Source organism: Castor canadensis, chromosome 12, assembly GCF_047511655.1.
Source record: "Castor canadensis chromosome 12, mCasCan1.hap1v2, whole genome shotgun sequence".
Taxonomy (NCBI): Eukaryota; Metazoa; Chordata; class Mammalia; order Rodentia; family Castoridae; genus Castor; species Castor canadensis.
The window spans coordinates 35,616,219-35,639,008 of record NC_133397.1 but is presented as its reverse complement, the minus strand read 5'-3'; the positions used below and the strand labels follow the sequence as shown (position 1 = coordinate 35,639,008).

The following is a 22,790-nucleotide window of genomic DNA, read 5'->3' as shown; positions in this document are numbered from 1 at the left end:
GTCCAAACCTTATCTTCATCTAATGTGGTCAGGGTTGATAAAATGTGATAGCAAGATAGCAACAGGGTTAAACACTATTACCTGAGGCTGTCAGAGGCTGGTAGTTTACAGAAAAGAAAATATGGAATGGACAGGTTGACTGATCAAAGTGTGTACTCTAACTACAACTTAGCATTTTGATCCTTGACTCATTAACTTATCTGTTTCAAAGAAGGAAACACATCTGATGAGTTTCTTTTGCCTTAAACCGTATTTCTAATCAATCAAGGATGCTAAATTTGTTCTCCTACTCCTGCCCCTTGGATATTAAGAGATCTGGACAACAACTTTAAATTTCTCTTCAAATGTCTTGTTTGCCAATTTAAGCCATGGGTTCCCACTGTAAATATGCAAAGTGAATTCTAACAAACACCCAGGCTAGGTCTGGAAGAATGTCATCATTGGAAAGCTTGATACAAGATTGGCATCTCAATATGCTAGGAGTATAATGACTATTTTATTCTGAGTATTCATTGGTTTTCATTTTCCAGGTTGTCATAAGAAAGTACTACAGACTGGGTAACTTAAAACAATAGAACTTTGCTGTATCATACTCACTGAGGTTAGAAGTTTAAGAGCAAGAAGTTGATAGGATTCACTCCTTCCAGAGGCACCAACAGAGAATCTGTTACAGGATATCTTCCTTGCTCTGGCAGTGGCTGGCATTCCTTGTCCTCCTCCTCCTAGGTCCTTTCTCTTCTGGGACTGTGCCCTCTAAGCTGGTGGAGCAAAAGGAGCCCCACAAGCACTGAACCAATCTTAATGCCACTTTTCTCTTCTCTTGAAGAATAGTACATGTTTCAGCCAAGCAGCATTATTGGCCTGTTTCCTGCCAACAGAACCCAGAAGTCCAACAGCATTTGTCCATTTTGTTCTGTCTGGGTTGTTTTCAGTCTAAGCAGGCAGTATTTCTCCTGAAATGACTGAATAGATCAATAATGGGTCCTGTGCCTAATCTTTCTTTCCAGCCATGCCATGTTGTTGTTATTTTCACCAGATTCTGCTTTCTTATCTTTTGCTTGATGACTAAGTTAAAAATTTCCTGAATTTTCAGGTCTGCTTCCTTTTTGCCTGCTAGGTCCTTCCTCAACTTATTTCTTTTCTCTTGCATTTAATGATGAGCAACAAGGAGAAGTCAGACCATACTCTCTATACTTTGTTTGGGAATCTCCAAATTTATTACTTATTTTTCCTACTTCCTACCCAACAATAGAAGAAAATTTAGCCAAACTTTCTGCCACTCTGTAACAAGGATTATTACTCCTCCAGTGTCCAATAGCATGTTCTCCATTTCTAAGTCCTCACCAGAAACACCTTTAAGTATTCCTGTTTCTAGCAACAGCTTGTTCAAGGCAATGTATTTTTTCCTACCATGTCTCTCAAAAATTCTTCTAGCCTATTACTCAATTACAAGGCCATGCTCACAATTTGGGTATTTATTATAGCATTACTCTTTCTAGTGCCAAAATATGTACTTTCTTTTTAGAGCTGTTGTGACAAAGTACCATTAACTTGGTGGAACAACACAACTGAAATATTGCCTCATAGTTGAGAAGTGTAGAAGGTCAAGGGTTTGGCAGAATTCATTCTTTCTGGAGGGGCTGAGGGAGTGTTATGGATTCAATTGTGTCCTTCTCCAAAATTCATATGTTGAAACCTTAACCTCCAATGAGGCTACATTTAGGTATTAAGGAGGTAATTAAGGTTAAATTCGATAGTAAGGATGGACCCTAATCCAACAGAACTGATGGTCATCTCTTTCTCTCTCTTTCTGTCTCTGTCTGGGTTTTTCTCTTTCTATCCTTTCCACACAAGTTCATGTGAGGACACACAGCAAGAGGTGGCTGCCTATAAGCCAGGAAGAGAGTTTTACCAGAAAGTGAATTTATTGGCATCTTGAGCTTATTCTTCCTAGGCTCCAGAATTTTAAATTTCTGTTGTTTACACCACCCAGTCTGCAGTATTTTGTTTACAGGGAAAACTTGTCTGCTTTTCTCATCATTCTGGCTGTGTTTACAGCACCCTTTGTTTGCTGATTTGTAGATGCAGAGCCCAATCTCTGCCTTTGTCATCACGCAATGGGTGTCTGTGTCAAAATTTCCCACTTCTTAAAAGGGTTAGAAGATCATAACTGCTCATTGGGAAGGGACTTATCCTAATTCAGTATGACTTCATCTTAACTTGATTACAGCTACAAAGACCTTATTTTCAAATAACTCTACCTTATAAATATCAGAGGTTATGACTTATACATATCTTTTTGGGAGACATAGCTCAATCCATACCAAAGAGCCTGTTTTCAGGGCATCTGCATCCCCTTTACTGTGTTTCTGTTGGATGAGACAGTCCACAGCAGGGAAATGGTGCTGCCATATGGGTATTCCTGCTGTCTACTGTACTGTGAGTTATAAACTACCTTTCTCTGATCCACTGAGTCTCCTTATCTACTTTAGGCAGCTATACGGTTGTAATAAGCCAAATTCCTCATGTGGTTAGTCTCCTCTTTGGAATCTTGTTACTCCTGGGCATCCTCTATTAGGTTGGGGGTCTTCCTTGGCACTGAGCTTCTTCTTTTCTGCCATTCACTCTTTCTGGAATCTGAACTTTCACATATGCCATATCTCTCCCTGTAATGCCCTCTCTGTGCAGCTGCGCAGGGCTCTGCCTCAGTCAATACTCAGCTCTTGCCATCCTGAATTCTTAATAATTTTTGAATAAGGGACTCTGTATTTTTGTTTTAAGCTGATTCTACGGATTATGTAACTGTTCCTTCCTTCCCCTTTGATAGGGTTACAATTCTTTCAAACTTAGGCTAAAGACAATTCTTGATTGCCCTTTCTTCCTCTTTTCATCACTCCCACATTCTTGCATCTACTCTGGTTGCTAGACAGAATTGCAGCTGTCTTAAAGAAATTGTATTCGTTTTAATTTTAAAAGCCTCAGTTGGCAAAAATCCAAAGGTTAAAAAAATCCACTTGTTTATGAGGCAAATGTCTGTTTTTACTTCTGTGTTAAGAGATCAGCAGCAGTGACTCAGGCCCTTCTGTACCTGGACACATAGAGTCACATGAGGAAAAGACACATGAGAAAGAGTCTTGAGGTAGAGTACGTAGGATGTATCAAAGAATCACTTGATTCACTGGTAGAAACTCTATGGGTAGAACAAAGAGAATGCTATGTGTTTTTTATGCCTGTGTTTCTTTGTTTAATTTATTACTGTGATTTTTTTCAAATCATTTTTAGTTCTTCTTAGTTACCACTTTTCTTTTTTGTCTCCTACTCTAAACTACCACCTTTTCTTCACCCTGTTATAAACACCATGAGGATGTTTAACCTCTTGTGTTTTATCCTGAGGTTTGCCACCATGAGCTGGGGTATATATTATTGGATTACTTGGTTTTTGGATGTTTATATTACTAGACTCATCCTGAGGACCAGCATACACCTTTGGCAGCCAAGAAGAGACATCTGGTCAGTAGATCTTTCTGCATTAGTGAACAGAAGAATAAGGCAGTGTACACTGCTTATAAAATTGTGGCCACCACCTACATAATGGAAGGAAAAAATTGACACTTGCCAAAATATGAAAGATCTGGAAGTGGAGATATATTTTTAATGAACCAACTGAATTGGAACCAATGATTATTTAAATGGCAAGGTTTTTGTGTTGTGGAAATCCTGATAATTATTGTCGTTAACTTTGCCTTAACTGGTATGATTTTACTCACAGCATACATTGTGAAGTAAAGCAACTTACTTGTCCTTTACTTTGCAACATTAGTGATGAAAACTGTTCCCAATATCACTGTTACCTGAAGAAATACAATGGGATAGCTCTAACATTAAAAATTTACCTCAAACATTGGAGGATCTTGAAAAAAAAGAGTGAGACCACACTTTCTTTCATGGATTTCAAAAACGACCTTTAATGATGCCAACTTTCTCATTGAATGATTCGGTGTATATGTGAAAAAACATGTAAAGAGTACATTTCAGTTTTAAACTTCATACAAAAGTATTCCCAGCCTGATATACTTCATGCCAATTGCTGCTGGCATTTTGTGCTTTTTATTTATTTTTTTAAAAAACATAACCGGCTCCTGATGTCCTTAGTATTTTACTTTCAAAGTTTTCTACCATGTGCCAATTTGACTTCCATTTTTCTGCTTTAGTTACACTGGATTTCTGTTTTAAATAAGTTCAACTAGAAAGAGAGGACTAGAAGTTTCTAGCAGTCATGGACCCTTGTGTGCAATGAATCACACTTTTTGTCTATCACTTTTGTTCATAAGAAAATTATTGCTTCCTTCTTCTTACTTCACTGCTACTTTCCTGTATGCCAGTTAGGCTGACAAACAAGTTGACAAGGTCATCATTGTGCTCTTTCCAGGGGAAGAGGATGTTCCCAAAACACGATGAGCAACTGATGAACTTGATATGCCAGCTGCGCCTTTTCAGTGCAGGTGTAGAAAGAGCTTCTGTTGCTGGAACATTTCACCTTTAGGGGATTCTGAGTTTGGGTGACTTGAATTCATACCTGTTGAGTGTGACATTTAGAGTCAGTACCTTGCCTATTGCAACTTTCCAAGCAAGTAAGAGTAACCTGGGCTATTTAATGGCTACTTACCTTGACATATGCACAAAATAAATTTGGTAACATTAAAAGATGTTTTTGAAATTGTAAACACCAGATGGGGTTCATGGAATCCTCAAAAATGGCTATGAAAATGAACATTAGTTATCTTGTCATTAACTACAATATTTTAAGTTTGGGCTTTGAAGAAATCAGAATATAGGAGAGTAAAAAGTTCAGGAGAAAGCAAAGTGAGACCTAGAACATTTGAGCGCAAATCCTCATTGGTCCTTGTTGCCAAAGCTCATTGTTACAATAGAGATAGCATGGAAATAACTCATTAATCTTGGTCAACTACCCACTCTTGAGGGATGAGGATACGTGTAAATTTAAGAAAATGTTAATGAGCAAAAGTGAAACATGACTACATTGTAAGTCTTTATTGGACTTGAGATGTTATAAATCTCAGCCTCCCTCCCTCATATAAGATCAGACTTGAAACTCTATGGTTTAAAGAGGTCATACTCACCATTCGAATAGTGGTTATTCTCTGAAAGCTTTTTCTTATATCTGACTTGTATTTTCCTGAGTTGCTCAGTAAGCAGAAGTAGCAATAGTTCAGACTTTTTTATGGGACAATTCTCCCTATAACCAAAGAATTGATTGTTTAGGTACAAAAAGAGTCAATTGAAAGGACAACAAACCTCATCTACTCCTTTGTGTTATATAGAGAAGAGACATTCTGATTTATAAAGAATGGCTCACATTCTTTAAATGTCACTTTGAAAACAAGTCGTTTCCCCTTATAGTAGTTTAGTCTAAACTAATATTTTATTTTTTATTGACTTACTGGAGAATTTCAGTATTTGTTTCTGGAGTTCTCAACTGAAATATAAAATGTCAAAAAGTTTTGTGAATTTGATCATCATGAACTTCAAATCCTTGATAAAAAATTTCAAGTTTTACATTTATGCTTACTTTTCCAGAATACCTTTCTATTTAAAAAATTTTAATTTCATGTCAGCACCATTTAAGATCATGTTATGTAAAGAAAATTTTAATATATTGCCTGATAGGACCAGATCATAAAAAGATGACACTACTGTCTTTTGAAAAATATGTAAATTACATTTCCTAATCCTACAAAGTGAGCTGATTTAGTAAAATATGACACTCATATTAGCTTACATTGAATTCCATTTTGTAAATATCAGCATTTCATTTTGTCACTTGGGGACTTTGACTTTATCTTTGTTCAAGCAGGGAAGTGAAGGAGGCTGGCATGTGATCAGATAGTTACAATGCAATGTAAGTAATGCCCCCAAAGAGCTGTGAGGCATAAGAGGAATTACCAATACAATAAATCAGTCCCCACCTCCGAAATTTTTAGTGAAGTATAACAAGAAAAGTAAATCAACAAATATCATTGGAGAAAAGCTTGATGCAAAACTAAACTACTTTGAAGTCTCAAGATTAACTTTTCAAAATCATTTATACGTTTCAGTATTCTATACTTCACATGAAGTAATGAAATATTAATGAAATATTTTTAAGTTGTTATCTAGGTAAAGATTTCTGCTCCAGTAACTTATATCATATAGTTACACATACTATTTTATTTTTCCTTTAGTTTAATCTTGTACCATAGGGATACTTAGTATCCCCATTAAGAAGCAGGGTATAAAAATAGATTTTAGATCCAGGTAATTAGAATACAGGAAAAGCCTGGGTATCTGGAGTCCAAATGAAAAAACATGCTAAATAGAAAACATGAATCTTTCTCAGGAAGTAGCATCTCTCTATGGATCCAAATGTTTTCTCATCCAGCAACAGATTTTTCTGAAACTAACTGCTGTTTTCCAAGCTTGACTGGCCAAGAGGGGCATTTGAGGCTGCTGGGGAAGTTCACAATAGAAATTTAACCTTGAGACATCAGAATTAAAAGGCATGCATAGCCTTCTTTAATCACTCGAGGCCCTTGCTCTTGGGGGGTGGAGGGGAAGACATGGGGGTTGGGGATACTGACTGTGATTATAGCATGAGAAAGTCTCAAAAAGGCATTGACTTTACATTTATCATCACTTTTCTTGCAGTAAATTAAAAATAAGACTTATTATCTACATTCAATTATAGTAAGTAGTAAACATTTTAAGTTCAATTTCTAAGACGTTATAATTTACACAGCAAACATGAACTGTGAACAAGAGGTAATAGGTTCTGAAGTGGTGAAGTATGCATATGTCAAGCGGAAATGCAATTGATTAACTGCATTTAAGGCCTGGGAGACTTTATTCTTTTTATTAACAAAACACCCAGTGAGCCTATCCTCATGGAGGATAATTCTTGTAAGAGAAATATAGGCTTGGTTAGAAATCAGTAAATTGTGGGAAAATATAATACTTCAGTTCCTTAGCTAACATCCAGGATGAGATTTAGTCTTAAATAGGCTGAATTAATGAAATTTGCTTACTGTTTTCCCTAACAGGATAAGCATTGTTATTACTTTATAATTAAAAAGGGATATGGAAATTAGCTAACTTTACAATGGTGAATGAGAACACTGAGGCCGAGAGTCTTTCTTAAGTGACTTTTTCCAGGTAACACAATTATTTGATACCAGAACTTGGCCTAGAAGCAAGTATTCTGATTCCTTTTTTAGAACTACACTAATTAATTTATAAAATACAGAAAAATGATGACAAATCCAGTCTTCTGAATGTTTGAAGAAAATTTGTTTCTCTCACTCTGAATATCAAGATCATTATCTGTTAGACGAATTTCAATCAACATTTTAAAACTCTACCACCTTCCCATCTCTCTAATGAAGGAGATGTTTAAGAAAATAATATTTTATAGATGAATACAGAGTGCTGAAATTCCAGCCTTTTTCTTTTTGTTGGAAGAATGGAGCAATGGTGCAGATTCCTCAAGAAAGTTCTGCTTTCTTCTTCCTGGTGACTTTGCAATTTACTGCTTTAAAAAATTAGCTCATGGAGATTCCAAGATGGCGGCTAGAGGTAGGAAGCAGAAAGCAAGCCTCCTATAGTGAAATCTTGGAGAGACGCTGGAGACACACTTTGCAGGCATAATCACCGAGAAAAGGCATAACTTTGACTCCTCCACATCTCCAGCCGGCGCAGAGAATCTCCACTTCACGTTAAACGGAGAACCGAGGAGGCCCCCGGGCCGCCAGTGGCCGGCGCCCATACGGCTTGGGAAGACGCGGACCAGGTGAGCTTCGCGGTACCGCGGTTCCCCCACAGACAAGCCTGGGCCAGAGCAGCATAGCCCCCTGGACAGACTGACCTCCACCCGGGAAAAAAAGAGAAACTGAGTACTAAGCAATAAGAACAGTTAAGACACGCTGGAAAGAGGGTGGGGCGCCCTGAGCGCTGAAGATTGGGGGAAGGGAATCCTTCCCGGGACTGTAAAGAAACGAGCCGGGCGGGCCGGAGAGGCTCTGGCGGGAGCGGGGTGCGCCAGCAACCAGGAGCGGGGATGCTTGTGAGAGGAGGGAAGACCCACTTCCCACATGAACTGTAAATAAACACGCAGGCCTGACAACGCGGGGCAGTGTCGCCTTTCCCAGTGCTTGGAAAGGGAAAAGCCTGTAGCAGAGGCCCCCCTCCCCCGCACAGGAGAACTCTGAGCAAACAAAGCCTGTGGGACCAGGTGAGTGCTAAGCTCACCCCAGAGATCTGCATAAATAACGCCGCCAGCTACAGGCTGAGAGCAGCAGGCAGGCGAGCCACAGTTGCAGATACCACTCTCAGAACTGCCTCCAGACGCTTTTTTTCTTTTTCTCCCTACCTTTGATGAGAGAACAACCGAATTACACCTGCAAGCCGAAAAACTTACTGAAACTATTGCATCTGAACTGGGGACACTTGGTGGGGCTTTTTTTTATTTTTTCTTCTGTGTGTGTGTGAGTGTAGTTTTGTTCTACTTTATGCATCCCCTTTGATGAGACAACTACAGAACAAAATCTGAGGCACCAACTCCAGGATTGGAGATTAAGACGGACATCCAAATTATTAAGACTGAAATTGCATTGCATATAAACTTGGAAGTTTTTTGGTTTTTTTTGTTTTTTTTTTTTTAATTTCCTATTTTCCATTTTATTTTAATTCATTTTTATAAATAGATATTACTTTCATATACTTATTTTTTATTTTTTTTATCTTTGATTTTCAATCCTCTCTCTGTCTCTCTATTGTCTGTTCAGCTTACTGTCGATTAGTACACTAACACTCCCTGTTTATACCTTTGAAACTCTCTTGTCTGATACCTTGTTCTGCTTTCTCCCTCTTGTCTGTATATTTGTTTTCCCCTTTTCTTTAACTTCTTGCTTTCCATCTCAGCTCACTCTTCCGTTCTCAATATTACCATTGTTATTATTACAAGCTAGAAAATACTTAATTACACACAGTACAGGGACAGTAACAACACCAAGGACAATGACAGGAAGACAGAAAAAACAAGGAAACCAGTTTCCCCACAGCAAAAAATTAGTACAGGAACCAGAGGGGAATGAAGAGAACAGAAACTCAGAGCCAGACTCCAACAAAATGAAGATAAACTATGCCAAAGGACCCAATGAAGCCTACAAGAATAATTTAAAAGAAGACATACTACAAGTACTCAATGAGAATTTTATAGAGATGATACTGGATAGGGTCAACCAAAATGGACAGGAGACACTCAAGAAATTCCAAGACAATAAAAATAGAGAATTTGAAAAAGCAAAAGAAGAAATAAAGGAAACCATAGAAGCACTGTATAAACACCAAAGTGAAAGAGAGAACACAATGAATAAATGGATAAATGAACTCAGGACAAAAATAGACAACAATAAAGAAGAAAACAGCCAGGATATGGAAAACCTCAGAAAAAAGAACGAAACAGAACTGCAAAACAAAACGGAAAGCCAATCCAGCAGAATAGAACAAACAGAAGACAGAATCTCAGAACTTGAAGATGAAATGGTAATTAAAGGAAAAACCGAAGAACTATTAATTAAACAACTCAAGACCTGTGAAAAGAAAATGCAAGAACTCACCGACTCCATCAAAAGACCAAACTTGAGAATCATGGGCATCGAAGAAGGAGAAGAGGTGCAAGCGAAGGGAATGCGTAATATATTCAACAAAATAATAATGGAAAATTTCCCAAATCTAGAGAAAGATATTCCCATACAAATACAAGAGGCCTCCAGGACACCAAACAGACCAGATCAAAATAGAACTACTCCACGACATATCATCATTAAAACAACAAGTTCAGAAACTAAGGAAAGAATATTGAAGGCTGCAAGAGAGAAAAAACAAGTAACATACAAAGGTAAACCCATCAAAATCACAGCAGACTTCTCAACAGAAACATTAAAAGCAAGAAGAGCGTGGGGTGAGATCTTCCAGGCACTGAATGAAAATAACTTCAACCCCAGGATACTCTACCCAGCAAAGCTATCATTCAAAATAGATGGGGCAATAAAAGTCTTCCATGATAAGCAGAAACTAAAACAATATGTGACCACAAAGCCACCATTACAAAAGATTCTGCAAGGGATCCTGCACACAGAAAGTGACACCCAACTTAACCATGAAAAGGCAGGCAGCACCAAACCACAGGATAAGAAAAAGCAAGACAGTAGAGAGTAACATCAAGTTAGGTACACACAATCAAACCTTCAAACAACTAAGATAACTAAATGGCAGGAATCACCACATACCTATCAGTACTAACACTTAATGTTAATGGACTTAATTCACCCATCAAAAGACACCGTTTGACAAAATGGATTAAAAAAGAAGATCCAACAATTTGTTGCTTACAGGAGACTCATCTCACCGACAGAAATAAGCATATGCTTAGGATGAAAGGCTGGAAGAAGATTTACCAAGCTAATGGCCCCCGAAAACAAGCAGGAGTAGCAATACTTATCTCTGACAAAGTAGACTTCAAACCTACATTGATCAAACGAGACAAAGAAGGACATTCCATACTAATAAAAGGGGAAATAGACCAAAAGGAAATAATAATCATCAATCTGTACGCACCCAATGTCAACGCACCCAATTTCATCAAACATACCCTAAAAGACCTAAAAGCATATATAAACGCCAACACAGTGGTTGTGGGAGACTTTAACACTCCATTATCATCAATAGATAGGTCATCCAAACAAAAACTCAATAAAGAAATCCAAGATCTAAAATATGCAATAGATCAAGTGGACCTAGTAGATGTCTATAGAACATTTCATCCAACCTCTACACAATATACATTCTTCTCAGCAGCCCATGGAACCTTCTCCAAAATAGATCATATCCTAGGGCACAAAGCAAGCCTCAGCAAATATAAGAAAATAGAAATAATACCGTGCATACTATCTGACCACAATGCAGTAAAAGTAGAACTCAACAACAAAAGTAAAGACAAAAAACATGCAAACAGCTGGAAACTAAATAACTCATTACTTAATGAAGAATGGATCATCGATGCAATAAAAGAGGAAATTAAAAAGTTCCTAGAAGTCAATGAAAATGAAAACACAACCTACCGGAACCTATGGGACACAGCTAAGGCAGTCTTGAGAGGAAAGTTTATAGCCATGAGTGCATATATTAAAAAGATTGAAAGATCCCAAATCAATGACCTAATGATACATCTCAAACTCCTAGAAAAACAAGAACAAGCAAATCCCAAAACAAATAGAAGGAGAGAAATAATAAAAATAAGAGCTGAAATCAACGAAATAGAAACCAAAAAAACCATACAAAGAATTAATGAAACAAAAAGTTGGTTCTTTGAAAAAATAAACAAGATCGATAGACCCCTGGCAAACCTGACTAAAATGAGGAGAGAAAAAACCCAAATTAGTAGAATCAGGAATGCAAAAGGGGAGATAACAACAAACACCATGGAAATCCAGGAAATCATCAGAGACTACTTTGAGAACCTATATTCAAATAAATTTGAAAATCTAAAAGAAATGGACAGATTTCTAGATACATATGATCATCCAAAACTGAACCAAGAGGAAATTAATCACCTGAATAGACCTATAACACAAAATGAAATTGAAGCAGCAATCAAGAGTCTCCCCAAAAAGAAAAGTCCAGGACCTGATGGATTCTCTGCTGAATTCTATCAGACCTTTAAAGAAGAACTGATACCAACCCTCCTTAAACTGTTCCATGAAATAGAAAGAGAAGGAAAACTGCCAAACACATTTTATGAAGCCAGTATTACACTTATCCCAAAACCAGGCAAAGACACCTCCAAAAAGGAGAACTATAGGCCAATCTCCTTAATGAACATTGATGCAAAAATCCTCAACAAAATAATGGCAAACCGAATTCAGCAACACATCAAAAAGATTATCCACCACAACCAGGTAGGCTTCATCCCAGGGATGCAGGGGTGGTTCAACATACGAAAATCAATAAACGTAATAAACCACATTAACAGAAGCAAAGACAAAAACCACTTGATCATCTCAATAGACGCAGAAAAAGCCTTTGATAAGATCCAACATCATTTCATGATAAAAGCTCTAAGAAAACTAGGAATAGAAGGAAAGTTCCTCAACATTATAAAAGCTATATATGACAAACCTACAGCCAGCATTATACTTAACGGAGAAAAATTAAAACCGTTCCCTCTAAAATCAGGAACCAGACAAGGATGCCCACTATCTCCACTCCTATTCAACATAGTACTGGAATTCCTAGCCAGAGCAATTAGGCAAGAATAAGGAATAAAAGGAATACAAATAGGTAAAGAAACTGTCAAAATATCCCTATTTGCAGACGACATGATCCTATACCTTAAAGACCCAAAAAACTCTACTCAGAAGCTTCTAGACATCATCAATAGCTATAGCAAAGTAGCAGGATATAAAATCAACATAGAAAAATCATTAGCATTTCTATACACTAACAATGAGCAAACGGAAAAAGAATGTATGAAAACAATCCCATTTACAATAGCCTCAAAAAAAATCAAATACCTAGGTGTAAACCTAACAAAAGATGTGAAAGACCTCTACAAGGAAAACTATACACTTCTGAAGAAAGAGATTGAGGAAGACTATAGAAAGTGGAGAGATCTCCCATGCTCATGGATTGGTAGAATCAACATAGTAAAAATGTCTATACTCCCCAAAGTAATCTACATGTTTAATGCAATTCCCATCAAAATTCCAATGACATTCATTAAAGAGATTGAAAAATCTACTGTGAAATTTATATGGAAACACAAGAGGCCACGAATAGCCAAGGCAATACTCAGTCAAAAGGACAATGCAGGAGGTATCACAATACCTGACTTCAAACTATATTACAAAGCAATAACAATAAAAACAGCATGGTACTGGCACAAAAACAGACATGAAGACCAGTGGAACAGAATAGAGGATCCAGATATGAAGCCACACAACTATGAGCAACTTATCTTTGACAAAGGAGCTAAAAATATACGATGGAGAAATAGCAGCCTCTTCAACAAAAACTGCTGGGAAAACTGGTTAGCAGTCTGCAAAAAACTGAAACTAGATCCATGTATATCACCCTATACCAAGATTAACTCAAAATGGATCAAGGATCTTAATATCAGACCCCAAACTCTTAAGTTGATACAAGAAAGAGTAGGAAATACTCTGGAGTTAGTAGGTATAGGTAAAAACTTTCTCAATGAAACCCCAGCAGCACAGCAACTAAGAGATAGCATAGATAAATGGGACCTCATAAAACTAAAAAGCTTCTGTTCATCAAAAGAAATGGTTTCTAAACTGAAGAGAACACCCAAAGAGTGGGAGAAAATATTTGCCAATTATACATCAGACAAAGGACTGATAACCAGAATATACAGGGAACTTAAAAAACTAAATTCTCCCAAAACTAATGAACCAATAAAGAAATGGGCATGTGAACTAAACAGAACTTTCTCAAAAGAAGAAATTCAAATGGCCAGAAAACACATGAAAAAATGCTCACCATCTCTAGCAATAAAGGAAATGCAAATTAAAACCACACTAAGATTCCACCTCACCCCTGTTAGAATAGCCATCATCAGCAACACCACCAACAACAGGTGTTGGCGAGGATGCGGGGAAAAAGGAACCCTTTTACACTGTTGGTGGGAATGTAGACTAGTACAACCACTCTGGAAAAAAATCTGGAGGCTACTTAAAAAGATGGACATCGATCTACCATTTGATCCAGCAATACCACTCTTGGGGATATACCCAAAAGACTGCTACTCCAGAGGCACCTGCACATCCATGTTTATTGCGGCACTATTCACAATAGCCAAGTTATGGAAACAGCCAAGATGTCCCAGCACTGACGAATGGATTAAGAAAATGTGGTATCTATACACAATGGAATTTTATGCAGCCATGAAGAAGAACGAAATGTTATCATTCGCTGGTAAATGGATGGAATTGGAGAACATCATTCTGAGTGAGGTTAGCCTGGCTCAAAAGACCAAAAATCGTATGTTCTCCCTCATATGTGGACATTAGATCAAGGGCAAACACAACAAGGGGATTGGACTATGAGCACATGATAAAAGCGAGAGCACACAAGGGAGGGGTGAGGATAGGTAAGACACCTAAAAAACTAGCTAGCATTTGTTGCCCTTAACGCAGAGAAACTAAAGCAGATACCTTAAAGCAACTGAGGCCAATAGGAAAAGGGGACCAGGAACTAGAGAAAAGGTTAGATCAAAAAGAATTAACCTAGAAGGTAACACCCACACACAGGAAATCAATGTGAGTCAATGCCCTGTATAGCTATCCTTATCTCAACCAGCAAAGCCCCTTGTTCCTTCCTATTATTGCTTATACTCTCTCTACAACAAAATTAGAGATAAGGGCAAAATAGTTTCTGCTGGGTATTGAGGTGGGGAGCGGGAGGGGGCGGAGTGGGTGGTAAGGGAGGGGGTGGGGGCAGGGGGGAGAAATGAACCAAGCCTTGTATGCACATATGAATAATAAAAGAAAAAAGAAAAAAAAAAAATTAGCTCATTATGATTGAGTAATACCCCAGTGTGCTGTCATGTTGATTTTCACTCTCATCCTTGCAAAATGTCACATTATTTTGGGACAGTGCAGAGAAACTTCTTTCCCCATTGTCTCCTAGGGAAGCCCATCACCACTTGAATCCATTGCTCAATAACACACTGGGATAATGTTTGTGCCCACTTACGGAAGCATGCCCCAGATGAAATCCCTGAAATCAGTAGCAGAAATTAGGAAGCCATATTTAATGTTTTAGGAAGCTTGATGGAAATTAAATCTTTGTAAACTTGAGCAATCTAACTCAAGAGCCAAGCAAGTTCTTTGCTTTTTTATGGAGCTGTAATAATTCAGTGAGTTTATTTATACTCATCAGAAGTTCTGATTGGCAGCAACATAGGCCTCTGATGAATAAAGATAGGGAAAGGAATAAATATTTAATGAATGCAATATTTTAGTAATTATCTCCAAAATACAAGTAATAAAGGATAGGCTACATGAGAATCATAGGAATTGTAACTTTATTTTAAAAGCCCATTTTTAAATCTATTACACAAAATAACAGAGCTTTTCATTCCTTAATTTTACCTCCATAGGATTTTTAAAAGCCTTTTCATCCTCTGTCTCCCACTTTCTGTGTCTCTGTCTGTATCTCTCCATTAGGCCACTGGGGTTCAACTCTCTCTCTCTCTCTCTCTCTCTCTCTCTCTCAGCAAGCATTATACCACCAAGCCACATATCCAGCAAAAGACATTTTCATAGTAAAGATGAATATACTCTGAATATTTGGCATAGAGTTCAATCATATTCAGAATGATTTTTAAGTAATTGACATTTTGATAAGTAAGAGTTCCTACAGAGGCAATTAGAAAGTCTTTAAAAATCTCAGATTCTTAAGGGTAACTGTGATTTACAGGAACAAAAATTGAATCCTTCTGCCTATATGTCCTTTATAAAATACCTTCTTCAGAACACTCATTTTGACATCCACAACAGATCCTGATTCTTCATTTCAGAATTTAAGGAGATGAATGACTTGACTCTTTTCTAGTTAGTTGCTAATCCTTGCCTACTTATTCTATGTCTTCTCCCTCATATTTAAAAACAATTTCAAGCTAAAAGAGATGTCTCTGTAAGATTCATTAGTACTGGCTTTTATTCACATTCTGCATTCAAATTCCTAAATCACTAATTTTCTGTGCTACCCTCTCAACCTGCTGGAATATGTCCTGTTCTTAAATTCACAACTTAAAACAGTTGTTTCTCTGTTCTTATCTTTTAATATTCTGTATCTCAAATGTCAAAATTTTTCTGATAGTTGTATCAGTCTTCTTGGATAAGAGAGAAAAGTAGCAGTATTGATGCTACACATTCACATATTTTCTATTTTATTAGTAATTTTCTGCTGGATGATGGTGGTAAAGTGTTCATCATTCTGGGTCTTCCACTGCCTTCTCTATGGTGCCTCTTGAATGCTACCCTTGTCTTCCTCTGAGAAGACTACATCCAATATATCACCAAATCTTGTGCATTGCATCTCATAAATTTTTCTGAAATGCATCTATACCTTCTGTGCACTGGGACCTCATACTTAGAGTACTGAAATAGCTTCATTCCAATTGCATCACAAGTGTATACTTTTGTCTCTCTTCTATCTAGTCACCATACTGCAGCTATGAGATTTCCCTTACAAAAACTCTTCAATGGTTTTTCATTGCCATGTTCAATCTGTTTAACATGGCCAGCATTGTCTCCAGCCTTACCTGTCATTTTGCTTTGCTCTGTCTGCTTTAGCTTTAAAAGATTTCTGCTAGCTCCTCACACATGAGACTCCATCTTCCTCCTCTTTATGAAGCAAATTCCTTTTCATCTTTCTGGGTCCCTCTTTATCTTCATTTCTGTGGGAAGTTTTGCTTGTTATTGGACCAGATGAGGGACCTTGCTGCGTTCCTCCAGCTCCTGAACTTCCATTGTCAAAACACTCCTGACCCTTTCTTGTTGATACTTGGGTTTTGTCATCCTCCCCATTATGGTGTCCCTGTTACCTTGTTTACCACCTCATCTCCATGCAAAAGGAAATTCAGAATTGCTTAGTGAGAGACTGCATAACATAATGTTCTACAGAATGAGCCTGAGTTCAAATGTCATCTCAGCCACTTACAAACAGTGGAACCTTGGGCAAGTTTCCATACTCTTCATGTCTGAGTCCCCCATTCATAATGGGATGGTTACTATTACCTATCTCATGGTTTTGTTGTTAGAATTAATTGGGTTAATGTTAGAACAAAGCACTCACGGCACACTTTCAGCACTTATTATTAATGAGAGGATATTTCTCCTTTTAACCCATGTTTAAAGCTTTCAAGAGCTGAAACCATATGCCTCTCTCCCTGACCTGGTGCGCAAGCTGAAGTGTTGCTTTATGACCAAGTGGCCTAATTCCCTGGCCCAACATAGCTGATGCTTTGATCTACTTTTGAGTTATGTCCTGCCTTTTCTTTTTACAACTATTAGTATTTTGCAAACTGATTGTTTATTTAATTTTTATATCTTCTACCTTAAATTACATTAGTTTCTTTAGAAAATTAAAATCATAATTTTCTTCTCAATTCAAAATAATTTTGGCTTGCCTGAAAGAAAATATTTTTCCATATTCTATATAGATATAATATAGAAGAAGGGAATAACCTAGTTTTTGTATGTCAGTTTTTAAAAATTTTATTAAGTATTTATTGCTTTGGCGGAGGCAATGAAGAGGTATTTAAGTTGAAAAGTCTACATCAAGATTTCCCCTCTTTCATTTCCATATTTAATAGGAAATCCCAGCCAATTTAATAACAAAGAAAAGTTAGTATTTTTAATTTAAAAAGTCCAGACAAGTTCAAGTTCAAGCCTAATTATGTATTCCTAAGATTATACATAAGAGAGTGGAAATTTTGTAAATATTCCCCACATGAATCTTCTAGACCTACAGGAAATAATAATGCTCCTACATGATTTTAATGCAGAAAACTTTGTCCTCCATAGTTTCTGGGTTTTATTTGATTCACTAGACATGGAAGAAGGGTACAAGTGTGTCATTTCTTATAGTCAGAGGTCTTAGCAAGTGATAGTTGTGTTCATTCACTTATTGAATACCTACTGTGCACTGAAAATCTAGATAAATATACCCAATAATAAAAAGAAAGTCTTTATTGAGATTAGTTCATCTCTAAGGAGTCTTACAGTTAGATAAATGAATGAATAGGCAAATGAAATTTAGTCTTGTAAGTTCTATAATATGGATACATAAAGATGCTGTGAAAGGTAATAGGTGAGGCCAGGCATGATGAATAAGTAAGACACAAAATATTTAAAAACAAAGAGTGACATGATGGGAGTTTTGTTTTAGCAAATTTACTTTGACTGCCATCTGGTGAACAGATGAAAAGGGGCTAGAGACTAGAGGAAGGAAAGCCAGTTTGGTTGCTGTTTCTTACTGATAATAGTTCACAAATACAGGACACTCTTACTGAGCACTCACTATGCATCAAGCACTGTACCTATATTTAATTAATCCTCCCAGAAATCTTACAAAGTAAGTTGCTCCTTTATTTTTGCCATTTTTATTTTATGATTTTTATTTATTTTTATCATTTTGTTTTATGAACACAGAGATTAAGTAATTTTCCTGGTTGTTAAGAGCCAGTGACAGGATTTAAACCCAGACATCCTGGCTACAGAATATATGTCCTAAAACATGATGACATATTGCTGCCTTTTGAAGTAATCCAGAAAAGAGTGATGTGAAAGAAGTGGCACTGATGCTAGAAATGAGTGGATGCTTGTAAAGACAGATGGTTAGGAGCTAACTTCAATTGGGTGTTAGAAATGTGGAGCTGAAAGAGCTGGATTCAAGGAACAGACCTGAGAATTATTGGCCTGTATTTATAATAGTTAACTTGAAGGGAATGAAAAATGGGAGGGTTCATACTATGAACCCTCTAGAGTTCTAAGACAGAACTCTAGAAAACATTTAAAGGATGAGTAAAAGAAGACTAGAGATGAATACTGAGAAGCATAGAGTCAAGATGTACGAGGAACACTAGGAAAGTGTTCCTTGAGAAAGGAGGAAATGCTTAAAAATGTCAAGAGCTGCAGTAAAGCCAATCCAAAGATGGTAAATTCTCCAATAATTTTGCAATAAAGAAGCTGATAACTTTGGTGAGAATATTTTCACTAGTGTAGTTATTGCAAAAACCCCAATAACAACTGCATTGGATTGCAGAGTGAATGATATTTGAAGTCTTGACAAATATACATAGATCTCCCAAGAGTAGTTTTAAAATTTTTCAGATGTTAATCTTTAGTCCAGCTTTGAAGCTAAATCAGAGAACCAGGAAGGATTATTTACCTGCCTAGAATGAACAGGATGCTTCAAGTTAGTGAGATTTGGGGATATCAAGATTTCTTTTTCATCAGCCTATCACTGGTGCCTGAAATTCTACCATTAGTATTATATGACTTACAGCCATATACAGGGATAACAAAATTAAACTTCAGTAAGTTATTAATTCATGACAATAAATTTATGAGGCCTTTTCTAGAAGTATTGAGCTGAGAGTGATTCTCTACAGGTAACTATGATGGAAGTTGGTGAGAAAGGAGGCTTGGAATTGAGAAGGAAGCTGGAATTTAGTGCATGGAGGTGGAGCCTGTAGAGAATAAAAGTCCTGGGTGTGTCAGTATGTATTTGGGGCAGAGGTAGGCAGGCAGGAAAATGATAGTTCAGAATATAAATTGTAAGGTTCTTCAACTTCAGCTCTGCATAGAGCTTACCCTAGATCCTGGTCTCCCCTGCTTTTGCTGTGTATAAATTACTATTGCTTCTTAGTGTTACTCCAGGGGAATGTAAGATCCATGATACAAAGGCAAGCTTACATTTTGTTCATCTCACTTGTACCACATGACCAATAAATATTTGTTGAATTAGTACACATTAACTGAAGTGATTCCTGAGTAGTTTTGCCATGGGAGTGCATATAAAAGCAGGCCATATTTTAGTTGGTTTCACCTGTGTATGAAGTCTTTAGGTTTATTTTTCTATTCTTAGCTATGCCTGTTACTGGACAATAATATCTGTAACAGAAGACAAGTTGGAGTCACTGGCAACATTTTTTAAATTACCTCAGAAGGGAACACCCAGAAGGATCCATGCAGATTGGATACATCATCCATCCATCCATACATCATGACAATTTCTTACTAGCTTAAGAGGTAACACATAAACATTTTTTGTGAATAATTTAATATTAATGTATTTTAGAGCTTGAAAATAGAATTTGGTTTTTGGAAATTTAAAAATATATCTAACTCCCTGTCCTTTGTGCCTGTAACCATTAGAGCTGATGTCATTTTATCATGACTGATGGGGTGAATACTGTTTTATATCTTGAAGCCAATTTTATCTACGGCTAGCAGGTCCATAGGTAGCCTATGGTGGATGCTGTGGTACCACTCAGGAACCCCTCGCATCATTTGCTGGGAGTGATGTGGCACACAACCCACATCTGTTAGCCTGCTCTAAGACTGCATCAGCTGAAGAAATCTGCCTAATGCAAGGTCTCAGCTCCTTTCCAGGGCAACCCCATTTAGTGACTGACTGTCAGGAGGATATACATCCTTATCACTGTTGCTCCAATTCAAGACGGGTTGGAAGGTTTATACTATCTCAGCATTTTCCAAGAGGATAGCTGATCCCTCACTGGGCCTGTATCATAATTTAATTTCTTCTCAATGGTTTCTCATGGATGCTTAATCTGATCTTATTTTAGTGTTTGAGACATATTAGTGAGTAAAATAGACATGATTTCCTATCTTTATGAAGCATACTTAGTATGGGTATCTGGAGATGACATAAAATCAGAAAGAAAGAACAGGTTAAAAGGAATTTAAAATGTTACAGGGAGTTAAGAAGTAGAATGGAGAGTGGGCAGTTTTTAATGTTAACTGATTGGTTATTGTAAAAGCAAGGTTTAGGTAAAGTCATGGAGAGTGTAGGGACTTCAGCAACCCTCAGGAAAGCATTCTAGAAGGAAGGATCAGCCAGAGTGAAGGCTCTATTATGAGAACACACATGAAGTGTTTGGGAAACAGCCAGTAGGGTAGTGTGCCAGAGTGGGGAAATGAGGTGTGGGTGGTGTGAGGGGTATTAAAGGGAGGCAGTATGGGAAGAAAGGACATGATCATAAGGGACTGTAAACTACTGGAAGGTCTTGGGCCTTCATGGTGAGTGAAATGTTTAGACATTGCAGGGTTTTGAGCAGAGTAGTAGAATCATCTAATTTACATTTGAAAGAATTGTTCTTGCCACTTGGTTAAGGACAGAAGCCAAGTGAACAGCAAGGAGACTCTTATAATAATTTAGATGACAGATATAATGGTTCAGACTACATTGAGAACAAGGAAATGCTGCCAAGTGGTCAGATTCTAGAGATATTTTGAAGGTAATGGTATCAGGATTGAATGTGGAGTGAGGGAAAAAGAGACATTCAGGAAGACTCCAAGGTTTATAGCAAATGGTACAATAGGGTTCCCACCAACTGAGCTTGTGATGGCTGGAGGTAGAAAAGGTTTTGGGCTTAGGAAGATCAGGAATTCAGTTTTGGATCTCAAGTAACCAATTAGATTTATACATTTATAGTTGGGGGAAGAGAGATCTGAGCTAAAACTAAAAACTTGGGAATTACCATTGTATAGATGCCTTTTTAAAAAAATGTTTTATCTCCTTTATAATGCACAAAGAATACAGAGGGGAAAAAGGGGAACATGCTTTTAACTAAAAGAGCTGACAATTTTATTTTCACATTTCACAATACAAATGAAAACTTGCTTTTTTTTGTTCCACTTCTTCTCTCCAAAACTATTCTCTTGATAAGAAAGGGGAGCAAATCATCCTTGTTATGCTGTTGGAAAACACCCAGAGTCACACACCATGATCTCCTGGTGAAGTGGAAAAAGAATGTAGAACTGACAGAAAGAGGCCTCCCCTCTATCCTTATCTGTCTGGTTGAATAATTCCTGATTGGCTGGGCAGCATCATAGGATGAGCTGGAGGTCTTCTTATTGGAGGCCTAGGCGTCATTGGCATGTGGCCTCCTGTGGGCGGCTTCATTCCAGGAGCAGGTCCCACTGGGATCATCCCAGGAGGAGGACCCATCATTGGCATCATGGGAGGGCCTCCCTTGTGAGGTGCTGGCATCATATGTTGGGGAGGAGGGCCTAGGAGACTGGGGGAAGGTGGGATCATCACCCCTGTAGGAGGAGGAACAGAGAATGGAGTCATTGTTTTGCTGAGCCTGATCTTCCATCCATTTCTGATAGTAGTCTTTCACATTCTCTTTGTGTTTCTTACCACTGCAGTGTGTCCTTCTCACAAATGGGGAGTCATGGCTTAGGTATGTGTCACAGTAGTCACCATAAAACTTGGGCATGTTGCTCTGCAGACCATTGTACTCTGTTCCACCTGTAGATGGCTTTTAAAGTCAGGGACCCAGGTAAGATCATAGATAATATTCGAAAGGGGAAAACCAAGAACCCTGAGGCCTTGTAGTCTTAGGTAAAAGAGGAGGAAGTAGCACAGGGTCTAAGAAGCAGTGACTGGAGAGAAACTGAGACTGTAGTGTTGTCTTGAGGTCAAGTGAAGAGAGTATACTGGGGAAGAAGAAGTGATCAACTATGTCTACTGCCTTTTGAAGGTCTAGACAGATGAGACTAGAAAACTGAGCTGTGGATTTAGTAGTATTTTATTAAGCAGGATCTAGTTTGGAAAGCAGAATGTTCATTTTTAATTAAAATAATAACACAGGGTTAAAAAGCTGTAAGAGAAGAAGGCAAAAAGGGAGCACTTCAATTACACAGGGTCAGTGACTTTAGGACACATCTGTCCTGGAAATCTGGACCTAGAAACTTGGAGGAGGAACTCAATGGAGCTAGACCATGGAACATAGAAGAGGGAGTGCTGCAGTCTTCTTGGTGCTGGCATTTCTGAGCAAGTATGATGAGGCTGGTTCTGAGTGTGCAATAATGGTGAAGCCTAGAATCAACTGGCTGCCTCCAGAGTGAGTGGGTGTGGCTACAGTGAACAGAATGGCAAGGAACAAGTCCATTCTTCCT

The 22,790-nt window shown here is 37.7% G+C and overlaps 1 pseudogene; it reads right to left on the bottom strand.

Moving 5' to 3' along the window:
* Positions 1-21,672: 21,672 nt before the first annotated feature.
* On the bottom strand, positions 21,673-22,108 carry LOC109675116 (U1 small nuclear ribonucleoprotein C-like; annotated as a pseudogene).
* Positions 22,109-22,790: the final 682 nt, after the last annotated feature.